At 36.7% G+C, this 11,909-nt stretch overlaps 1 pseudogene; it reads right to left on the bottom strand.

Annotated features, from left to right (window-relative positions):
- Positions 1-724: 724 nt before the first annotated feature.
- On the bottom strand, positions 725-6,262 carry LOC119042737 (28S ribosomal protein S7, mitochondrial-like; annotated as a pseudogene).
- Between the last annotated feature and the right edge of the window lie 5,647 nt (positions 6,263-11,909).

Here is an 11,909-nt window from a genome sequence, read left to right as displayed (position 1 = left end):
CCAAAACTTTCTGATTGTATTTGGTTAAACAAGATGCCTCTAAGTAAAAGAACAACAAGTGTAATTAATACTTTTTTTCACTAAAGCCTTGTTGGTATATTTCCCAGAAACTGAGAAAGTAATGACCGTAATATCTATATACCAAGATATTTTGCAAGTCAGGTTGTTTCCAAATCTTTGCTTTCAATAAAATTAAAGCCAGACCTAACTGAGTTATCAGATGACAGATCGTTAATGTTTACGATAGATAATTACATTATTTTCTCAGTATAAGTTCAAATAATTGATACAGTTTTAGCAAAATAGTCCATTCCCATTCACTTTTTAAAAAAAATTTCCTCCAGTCGGTTTTAATAAGTGATGGTGCTACACAGTTCAGGATTAGAAATTTCTAATAAACCTTTGGAAACTAAAATGCTTCCTTTTACATCTCCCCAAAGTCCATCCCAGCAGAGGAAGAAGATGCGCCCTAAGTTTCTTGGGGAAAATCCAAGCCCACATATTGTCTCTCTGCAAGAAGACAGAGCGGGGAGATGAAGTTCTAGCCCACAAGGGAAGGACTAACAGGCAGTAAACGCACTGCTCCATCTGTCCTGTGAGGCCTGCCTGCCTGGCCTTCAAAAGGAAGTGTATCCTGCATCGAGGCATTTTTCAGTGTAGTAGTATCTCACATTGTTTCTTGCAGCAGAAAGGCGGGGCTCCTCCAGGAGCCTCTACCCTCCCTCTACCACCAGCAGTTGTAGGCCAGGGCATGGTGGGCATCAGCCATCTCGTACATGTCATGCTTCTTTTTTTTTTTTTTATGAATAAATTATTTTTTTAATTTTAACTTTTTAATTGATTATGCCATTACATTTGTTCTATTCCCCCCCTCCACCCTGCACACAGCGTCACACACCAGCAACCTGGGTGGCCCCGCCCTGGTAAACAACAAGGCTTCGCCCCTCTTACTAACTTACTGGCGCAAACAGACCAAAAATGGCTCAAGAACAACTCAGAGCCCCAGAGCCGATAAATCTAAGAGATGAGGAAATAGCCAAACTTTCAGATGCACAGTTAAAAACACTGGTTATCAGGATCCTCACAGAACTGGTTGATTTTAGTCACAAATTAGAGAAACATATAAAGCTAAACTAATTGAAATGAATGGTAATGCAAAGGAAACCAATAGTAATGGAAAGGAGTCTGGGACTCAAATCAATGGAGTGGACCAGAAGAAAGCAAATATTGGCCAAACAGAAAAGAATGAAGAAACAAGAATTCAAAAAAATGAGGAGAGGCTTAGGAACCTCCAGGACATCTTTAAACATTCCAACATTCGAATTATAGGGGTACCAGAAGGGGAAGAGTCACAAGTGGAAACCTTATTTGAAAAAATAATAAAAGAGAACTTCCCCATTCTGGCAGAGGAAATAGACTTCCAGGAAATCCAGGAAGCTCAGAGAGTCCCAAAGAAGTTGGACCCAAGAAGAAACACACCGAGGCACATGTCATGCTTCTTCTTAAACACAAGGCACTGGTTGTGAAAAGCCTCCAGCAGCTCACTCCAGCAGCTTCTCTGGCATTAGCATCCATCCACCAGTGCTCCTCCCTGCACTCAGTAATCATCCACTTCATGGCCTCCGATGGGCTAGCAGCACAGGGACCTGGCAGAAATGGCCATGCTTTCACAGCCCAATCACAGACTCACGGTTTTTTAGTGCTTGGTGGAAGATGGTGTAGGGACTGTGTTCAATGGTTGCCTGTTGCTCTGAAGAAGCAGCAAGATACTGCTCAAACTGCTTCATTTTCACAGTTTCCAGAGTCTATATTATGAGGGATCTGACCAGTACTTTGTTTCCTCCTTTCATCATCATGTTGGTGAATGTACTGATCAACAGGTCTTCAAACACAGAGCTTGTTTTCATCACTGGGGCAGCTCTGATATGCTGAGTCTTCCTGAGCTCCCCAATCAAATTTCTCCTCAGTTTCTGCCACAGCAGTAAAATTCCTTGTCAGTCTGAGGATCCCTGCATTCAGGGCCATAGTGGCTCCACCTCACCTGGGTTAGCCCTAGAAACTGCAGGACAGCACTCAGCAGGCACAGCGCTGGGTCCAATCATCATCGCACTGCCTTCACCGTCCCATCCACTGTTTTATGTGAATAAGATTCTCAGCAGCTTAAACTACAGTAATAAAAAGCAGAAATACAACTGATGCTTAATTCACATCTATTAATTATTATTTTTCATGGATATATAAACTAAAAATTTACCCAAATACATTGTATCAAATGTTTCTAATAAAACTTTTATGTTTATGTTAAATAACTATTCCCCAAAATAATTATGTTGCCTTGGCCAATTTTGTATTACTAATAATAGTGCTACTGACTCAGTTCAGAATAAAATGTTTAACATTCAGAGTCTTTGGTCATTGAAGAAAATCTTTTAAAATTTTTTATTTATATTTAGTTGTAGAGAAATAAGGGCAATTGAGAAAATATTTCAAACATAAAAAAATGCATTAGGATAAAACTTGATTAGAATGGAAATGTGAGTTCAAGAAGAAAATAAAAACAATGTAAAATTTCAGAAAATAGATGGTAGAGTTTATATTTCTTTATATTGATAGTAATGCTGCCTATCAACCTATTTTGATATGCAAACAGTTGTATTTTAAAATATCAGTGTTTACCAAAAAAATCACATTTGCCACTATTCAAATGTGAATTAAAAAAGTTATTACTATCTTAAAATTGTGAAAGAATCACAGTTAAGATTATTAGGAGCACATAAAGAAAAGTTTCTTTAAAGAAATTTTCACACACATGCACTGGGAGGAATGTAAATGAATATCACTCTAATGTTGTTTGAAATAAGGAAAACTTAGGGAAAAAACAAAATTTCATCAACAGGAGAATGTGGAAAAAATATATATATATGTCATACTACTACAAATACAAGAACTAAAATGATGAACCATATGTATATAAAGAAACATAAAGGACTGTCAAAAGTATGTTGATAATACATATTATTTATATGTTTTAACCAGCACACTATTTAAAACTGTTGAACTATATTATTTAACTAGATAATACAGAATAAAATTTTTAAACATTCATGAAATTAATAAACATCAAATTCATGACAGGTTAACTCTCAAGAGGAAGAGAAGATGAAACAAGACTGAGGAGGTTATACACAGGGCTTCAGTTGATTGTCATTGTTTTTCTTACTAAATAGGTCTAAGGCTGTTCCAGACAAATGTTAGAGTTGTTAAAACTCCGTACAGTTGGGAGGTGGACATATGGGTTGTTATGTACCAATATACAGAACTGAGTAATTTCTTAATAAAAATAGCTTTTTAATAAAATAGCTCTTAATAAAAAAATTTTAATTGTTGGGTTAGCCAAAAAGTTCTTTCAGTTATAAAGATTAAAAGACACATTTAAAAATAAAAGACAAGCTCTGGCTGGTGTAACTCAGTGGATTGAGCATGGGCCTGTGAACCAGCATTTCATGGTTTGAATCCCAGTCAGGGCACATACCTGGGTTGCAGGCCAGTCCCCAGCAGAGGATGCACCAGAAGCAACCATACATTGATATTTCTCTCCCTCTCTCCTTCCCTTCCCTTCTAAAGATAAATAAAATTTTTTTTAAATATAAAAATAAAAGACATTTTCATTTTCACCAACAACTTTATTGAACAACGTATTCACCATTTTGTTCCACTACCTTCTGCCATCTTTCAGGTAACTTCATAATTTCATCTTTCCAAAACTTTTTATCTTTTTGAGCAAAGAACTGTTCCAGTACCTTTTGCAGTCTTCCAGGGAATTACAATTTTTTTCCATTAAGAGAATTTTGTAAAACTGAAATAAATGAAAACCCAAAGGTGTGATGTCTGGTAAATATGGCAGATGAATCAGAACTTCCCAGCCAAGCTCTAACAGTTTTTGCCTGGTCATTAAAGAAACATGTGGTCCTGTGTTATCCTGCTGGAAGATTATGCATTTTCTGTTGACTGTTTCCAGACACTTTTCACTGAATGCTGCTTTCACTTGGTCTAACTGGAACCAGTACTTGTTGGGATTCATCATTTGGTTTTCCAGAAGGAGCTCATAATAGAGGATTCCTTTCCACTCCTACTATACAACATCACCTTCTTTGGGCAAAAATCAGCTTTTGGTGCACTTGGTGGTAGTTCATTTCACTTGCCCCATGATCTCTTCTGTTCAACATTATTGTAAAGTATCCACTTTTCATCGCCCATCACAATTTGTTTTAAAAACGGAATGTTTTATTTATGTTTAAGTAGAGAATTGCATGCGGAAATACAGTCAAGGTTTTTTCTTTTTTTTTTAAGATTTTATTCATTTATTTTTATAGGGGAAGGGAAAGAAAGAGGGAGAGAATATCAATGTATGGTTGCCTCTCATGCGTCCCCTGCTGGGAACTGGCCTGCAACTCAGGCATGTGCCCTGACTAGGAATCAAACTGCGATCCTTTGGTTCACAGGCCCACTCTCCATCCACTGAGCTACACCAGCCAGGGCCAAGGTTTTTTTTTTACTTATGTGGAACCCAAACATCAAAGCAATTAACAAGGTGTTGTAAATGATTTTTAACTCTTGATTCAGACTTTTTAAAATTTTTTATTCTTGTTTATTCTATTACAGTTGTCCCAATATTCCCTCTTTGCTTCCTCTGCCCAGCTCACCCCCTGCTCTCACAGCCAATCCTCCACTGTTGTCCATGTTCATGGGCCATTCATACATGTTCTTTGACTAATCCTTCCTCTCATTTGGATATTTTGAGTACAGCTATCTCCTGTGTGGTATACGTTGATTATTCTCAATTAATGTCTCGATTTGATTGCTATCAACTCTGACTGGTCTGACTGTTGTAGCATCGTCCAGCCAGGAATCTCCAGTCAGAAATTTTGCAGACAACTTTTGACACCTTTGATCAGTCATAGCACCTTCTCTACACACTGCACAAATCTTTTTTTTCTGCACTGCAGTTGCATTTTTACCTTTCTTGAAATAATAAAGCATAATAGGCTGAAACTTGCATATTTTCTTCCATCTTCAATATTAAAATGGTCACACAAAAATTCATCAATTTTGATAACTTTTTAAAAAATGCATATTGACATGACAGCTATCACAGACAATTTAATGAAATTGTTTGAACTTAAGTTAAAGACAACTAAGTGCTACTAGAGCCATCTTACAGAAAAAAAGAATTAACCTTTTGGTCAACCCAATATACAAAAGAAAAACTGTAATATAATGTATCCTAATTCCCCCTTAATAGGGAAGAATTTTTTTAAATTATCAATCTAACAGATCACAGGAAAAAGAAAAAGAAAATACAACAAAATTAATATAAAAGGTGGTGGAAATATAAATAAGTCAATAATCACAATATATGAATGGAGAATAAATTCACCTTTAAAAAACAGAGACCCTCTGGGGTTTTTTTTATGTAGCCATGTAAAACTTACAAAAGACACAACTTCAACAAAATGACATATAAGGGTTAGACAAGAAATACCAAGCAAATTCTTTCCTAAGAAATGCTATTGTAGATATATTAATATTAGATACAATGAAATTTAAGGCAAAGGGCAGCAATGGGGTTAAACAGAGAAACTACATAATTATTGTAAAAAGGAGATAAAATAGTCTTAAATTTATGTGCATTTAACAACATGTATACAAAAAGAAAGAAAACCTGAAAAAATTATAAGACATTGACTAATGACAATCACGGAGGAAGATTTTTATCTCATTTACATCACAATATGATAAACTGAGTAACTTCTCCACCTCCCAAATCTATAGGATATAGAAAACTTGAACAACCAAGTTAGTATTTAGACTGCCTAGGCATACATAGATAGAACCCTGCAAAAACAAAAACAAAACAAAATGAAAGTGCTATAGCTCCCCCATATCCAAAAGGGATATATTCCGAGACCCCTGCAGTGGACGCCTGATATCATGGATAGTACCAAATGTTACATGTACTATGGGGTTTTTTATACATACATACCTATGATAAAGTTTAATTTAAAAATTGGGCACAGTAAGAGATGAACAACAGCTAATAATAAAATAGAACAATTATAACAATACATACAATAAAAGTTATGTGAATGTGGTCCTCCCTCCATTGCTCTCTCTCCAAATATCACATGGAACTCTACTCACCTTTACTTGAAGAGGCACTTTCCAACTTCTTTTTGCCATAACTGCTGTGCCTTGGGGCCATTACTAAGTAAAATAGGGGTTATCTGAAGACAGGCACTGTGAAACCACAACAGCCCTTCTGGTAGGGCTTTGTCCCTGATAGTCCAGGTGGCTACTAAGTGACTAATGGGCAGGGAGTATATACAACGAGGAGTCTCGGAACAAAGGGATGATTGACCTTCCAGGCTGCACGGAACAGGTAGGTACAATATTATACTCATAACAATGCACAATTTAAAATCTGTGAATTGTTTATTTCTAGAATTTTCCAGTTGTTTTTGGTCCACAGTTGACCATGGGTAATCGAAACCATGAGTGAGGAAGATGACTATATATTGTTCTTTCGAGTATCCACAGGACAATGACAAAAAGCTAACATGGTTAGCTTTCAAAATAAGTCTCAACGAATTCCAAGTCATCACTACACAGATCATATTACAATATTACAATAACAGATAAATTAGAAAAAATGATAAAATAATCATTTTAAGTACTAACATATATTTGAAAACTTTTGTTTTAATGATCTCTTAAAATAAGGAGGAATCGCAGGTCCTGTCCAGTCCAGTATATAAAATTTGTACTAGAATTATATCTCTGTTTAAGTGCCACCTTGGACAGTGGCAGTAACATAAAGAATCCACTAGATGTCAGTGTTACTTTATATTTATTTTCCTTTGCCCAAATGGTGCTGTACACAGAACTTCCAGTCCAACAAACAAATCATATTTCACACCCAATCCTAAACCTTTTTAGGGTTGACTCAAATACCTAATGATGAGAAAATAATAATATTTATAGCGAATAATTTTAATGTGCTATAAAATGTAAATTTTTATAACACAATTGTTTCCTAACTCTCAGTATATTTTCTGTGAATTATTTATTACCTTGCTAAAGCACTTTTGTAAGATTTTATAGGCCTTTTAAGAGACAAAAGCTATACAAACAGCATGTCTTGGCTCATGCGTCAGACTTTCCTAAAATTTCTCAAACAAGCAGCATCTGGCCTCGGCATGTCCTGTACCTCTCGCTAAGTGGTCCCAGGCCTGGCACAAGCAGCAGTCAGCTTTGGTTTGCAGCTTGGCCTCTACCAGGCACCTCCAAGCCCAGCACAAGTAGCAGCCATCTGCAGATAGCTTGGTAGCTCATGCCACATGGCCTTGGACAGAACACAGGCAGTAGCTGACCTTGGCCTGCACATCCCAGGAGGCCTTGAAGCCAGTGCACCCAGTGGAGAGCTTTAAACCACATTGAAGCACCACCACCAAACCCCCTCCACAAGCAACATACTCAAGGAGCAGACTCAGCAAGCACCAAACCCGCTGCTAAAGCAAGCTCTGCTCCAAAGGGTTGACCTCTGCACAGCACCTCCTCCGATGTAACCACAGCCAATTCTCCCAGCCAACTGGCCTGGGGTTAAATCCCTCCCACTGACATGCCAACAGTAACCAAGGTTCAACTAAACCAGGAGGATGCACACAGCTCACACAGGGGGTGCACCTGGAGTACCCAGCTCAGATGAACAGGGAGGCTGGGCCATCAGATCCTACAGGACACCTACTACATAAGGCCACTCTACCAAGCCTGGGAGACAAAGCAGCTTCACCTTGTACATAGAAACAAATACAAGGAGACTGCCAAAATGAGGAGACAAAGAAACATGTCATGAATGAAAGAACAGAACAGAATTCCAGAAAAAGAACTAAATAAAATGGAGACAAACAATTTATCAGATACAGAGTTAAAAACACCGGTTAAAAGGATGCGCAATGAACTTAGGGAAAGAATAGAGGAACTTAATGAGAACTTCAACAAAGAGATAGGAGGAAAAAGTGGAAATAGAAAACATAAGAAAGAACTAGTCAGAAATTAAGACTACAGTAACTGAAATGAAGAATATATTACAGGGAATCAACAGCAAGTAGATGAAGCAGAGGATCAAATCAGAGATTTGGAAGATAAGAAAGCAGAAACACCCAATCGGAAGAGCAAATAAATAAAATAACTGAGGATAGTATAACTAGCCTCTGAAACAACTTCAAGTGTACCAACATTCACAATATGGGGGTGACTAAAGGAGAAGAGAGAGCAAGAAATTAAAAATTTATGTGAAAAAATAATTTTAAAAAAATTCCCTAACCTAGTGAAGGAAATAGACATACAAGTTCAGGAACCACAGAGAGTCCCAAAGAAGATGAACCCAAAGAGGCCAACACTAACACATTTCATAATTAAGATGCCAAAAGTTAAAGGCAAAGGGAGAATCTTAAAAGCAGCAAGAGAAAAGCTGTTAGTTATCTACAAGGGAGCTCCCATAAGACTGTCAGATGATTTCTCAACAGAAACTTTGCAGGCCAAAAGGAATTGGCAAGAAATAGTCAACATGATGAAAAGCAAGGACCTACAACCAAGATTACTCTGCCCAGCAAAGCTATCATTTAGAATCCAAGGGCAGATAAAGAGCTTCCCAGACAAGAAAAAGCTAAAGGAGTTTTTCTTTAAAAGGAGACTTTTATAATCACCAAACCATTATCATATGAAGTGTTAAAGGGTCTTCTTTAATAAGAAGAAAAGATAAAAATATGAATGATAAAATGGTAACAAATACATATCTATTAACAATTGAATTTAAAAATCAAGATTAAACAAACAGAATAGTAACAGACTTATAGATACAGAGAACATTTTGACAGTTGCCTGACAGGAGGGGGTTGGAGAGATGGGTGAAAAAAGTGAAGGGATTAAGAAGTACAAATTGATAGTTACAGAACAGACATGGAGATATAAAGTACAGCACAGGGGATATAGTCAATAATATTTGAATAACTATATATGGCATCAGATGGATATGATATTTATCAGGATGATCACTTGTAAGTTATATAACGTCTAATCACTGTGTTGTACACCTGAAACAAATATAATATTATATGTCAACTATACTTGAAAAATTAAAAAATTATTTAAAGAAATAAAATTTTTTTAAAAGAGACAAAAGCAAAACAAATTTATTTCATATTGCTTTGGGGAGGAAATCCCTCTAAACTGTCTTCAATTCATATATGTACACTAATTGAGTTCCTCTTAGAAATACAAAGTAATACTATATTAAAAGAAATCTTGAGAAACCATCTTTGTACTCTGCCTGCCTGCACCTTAAAAACTGACAAATTGGGAACTATTCTATTTTTAAAGATGGCAGGGAAGGAAATCATCAGTCAGGAAGTTCTTCCCATCTAATCTAAATCCCTGCTGGTGAAATTTAATGTCATTTCCTCTAGTAAACCTTTCCAGTGATAATGAAGGAATAAACTGTTCACCATCCTCATGTAGAGAATAACCCTTTATATCCTGGAATGTGTGTATATAATAAGGCTCTTGTGAACTACAACGTGAATTTCAATAAGGAGGCAGCAATGAGCAACTGTCAGGCAAAGTAATACTAGCCCAAAAGTTAATGAGTTGAAAGAGACTCTCTCACAGAAGTTTTCTATAATGTAGAGACCTGATCTTAAAGTAGAGATATGGATTCTTATCTCCATTTTACTCCACTAGAATTCTGGGTTACCTCAGACAGTTGAATAAATATAACCATGATTGACTGCCTACTATGAGCAGGTGCTTTAATTAATTCTTATAATCCTTACAACTGGCCTGCAAGGTAGAAGGGGTTATTATTATCATCGTTACCATTAAGATTATAACCACTTCCAAAGAAGGAAACTGAGGCTCTGGAAGATTAATTATTTTGCCCAAGGGCACACAGATGGAAGAAAACAGTGCTGGGCTCCTAATTATGTCAGGACTCCAAGGCTGGGCTCGTACAGTATGCCTCTGTCCCTCAGTTCTTCAAGATTTACAGAGACGGGCTCTAAAAAACAGGACACATAAGAACAGGAGGTAGGGTGGGTTTCCTCATCCAAGTCACTGATCCTGTTTTAAACTTAACACAGGTAATTAAAAGCTAACACTGTGTGAGTTAATATACAATGCTCAGTTGTTGTTTCTACACTAGGGACAGAGGTACTCAAATATAAGAAGGTACTACTTTATAGTACAGATTATTATACATGAAAATGGTTACCGAGGGAAGCTGTAGAATCTAATAATCTGCCTTTTAAAATAAAAAAAAAAATCACAAACATCTGGGATGGTTAAATTTATCCCTACCAAAAGTCACACATAGGCTAGAATCATTTATCCAAGCCCCAATCAATCTTAAATATTGATGATTAGATTGTCCTTTGCCTCTGTAATACAAACACCTGTTGTATCCTTTCCCTTTATTTTTTAATTGTTATTCTATTACAGTTGTCCCAATTTTTCCCCTTTGCCCTCCTCCACCCACCCCACTCCCTGCTCCCACAGTCAATTCCCATCCTATTGTCTATGTTCATTGGTTATTCATACATGTTCTTTGACTAGTCCCTTCCCCTTCTTTCCACTATTATCAACCTCCTCCCTCCCCTCTGGTTACTGTCAGTCCGTTTCATAATTCCATGCCTGTGGTTCTATTTGTTCATTAGTTTATTTTGTTCTTTAAATTCCTCTTACTGGTAGATCATATGGTACTTGTCTTTCACCAACTGGCTTATTTCACTTAGCACAATATTCTCCAGTTCCATCCATGCTATCACAAAAGGTAGGTGTTCCTTCTTTCTTTCTGGTACATAGTATTCCACTGCGTAAATGTACCAGTTTTTTGATTCACTCATTTAGTGATGGACACTTAGGTTGTTTCCAGCACTTGGCTATTGTAAATAGTGCTGCTATGAACATAAGGGAGCATAAGTTCTTTTGAGTAGGTGATCCAGGATTCCTTGTGTATATTCCCAGCAATTTAATTGCTGGGTCAAAAGGCAGCTCTATTTTTCCTCTTCCGAGGAAATGCCATAGTGTTTTTCACAGTAGGGACACCAGTCTGTGTTCCCACCAACAGTGCATGAGGATTCCCTTTTCTCCACATCTTCGCCAGCACTTGTTTGATTTATTAATGATGGCCATTCTAACAGGTGTGAGGTGATATTTCATTGTGGTTTTAATTTGCATCTCTCCAATGGCTAGTAATGTCGAGTATCTTTTCATATGTCTATGGGACCTTTGTATGTCCTCCTTGGAGAAGTGTCTATTCAGGTCCTTTGTCCATTTTTTAATTGGGTTGTTTGTCTTCCTGGGGTTGAGTCATATGAGCTCTGTAATATTTTCAAGATCAAACCCTTGTCTACAGTATCATTGGTAAATATGTTCTCCCATATGGTCAATTTCCTTTTCATTTTTATGATGGTTTCTTTAGCTGTAAAGGTTTTTAATTTGATATAGTCCCATTCATTTATTTTTCCATTATTTCCCTTACCCTAGAAGATATATCAACGGAAATATTGCTATATGGGATATCTGGAAATTTCCTGCCTATATTTTCCTCTAGTGGCATATTTCACAAATTTAGAACAAATATTTCAGAAATGTATATGGAACCAAAAAGATCCTGAATAGCCTCATCAATCTTCAGAAAGAAGAACAAAGTAGGAGCTATCACAATGCCCAATATCAAACTATACTACAAGACCACTATAATCAAAACAGTCTGATACTGGCATAAGAACAGACATATAGATCAATGGAACAGAATAGAGAACTCAGAAATAAACCCAAGTCTCTATGGTAGA

Source organism: Artibeus jamaicensis, unplaced genomic scaffold (assembly GCF_021234435.1).
Source record: "Artibeus jamaicensis isolate MK-2021 breed Jamaican fruit bat unplaced genomic scaffold, CSHL_Jam_final contig_923, whole genome shotgun sequence".
Lineage (NCBI taxonomy): Eukaryota > Metazoa > Chordata > Mammalia > Chiroptera > Phyllostomidae > Artibeus > Artibeus jamaicensis.
The sequence above is the reverse complement of the archived record's forward strand: the minus strand, read 5'-3'. Positions and strand labels throughout refer to the sequence as shown.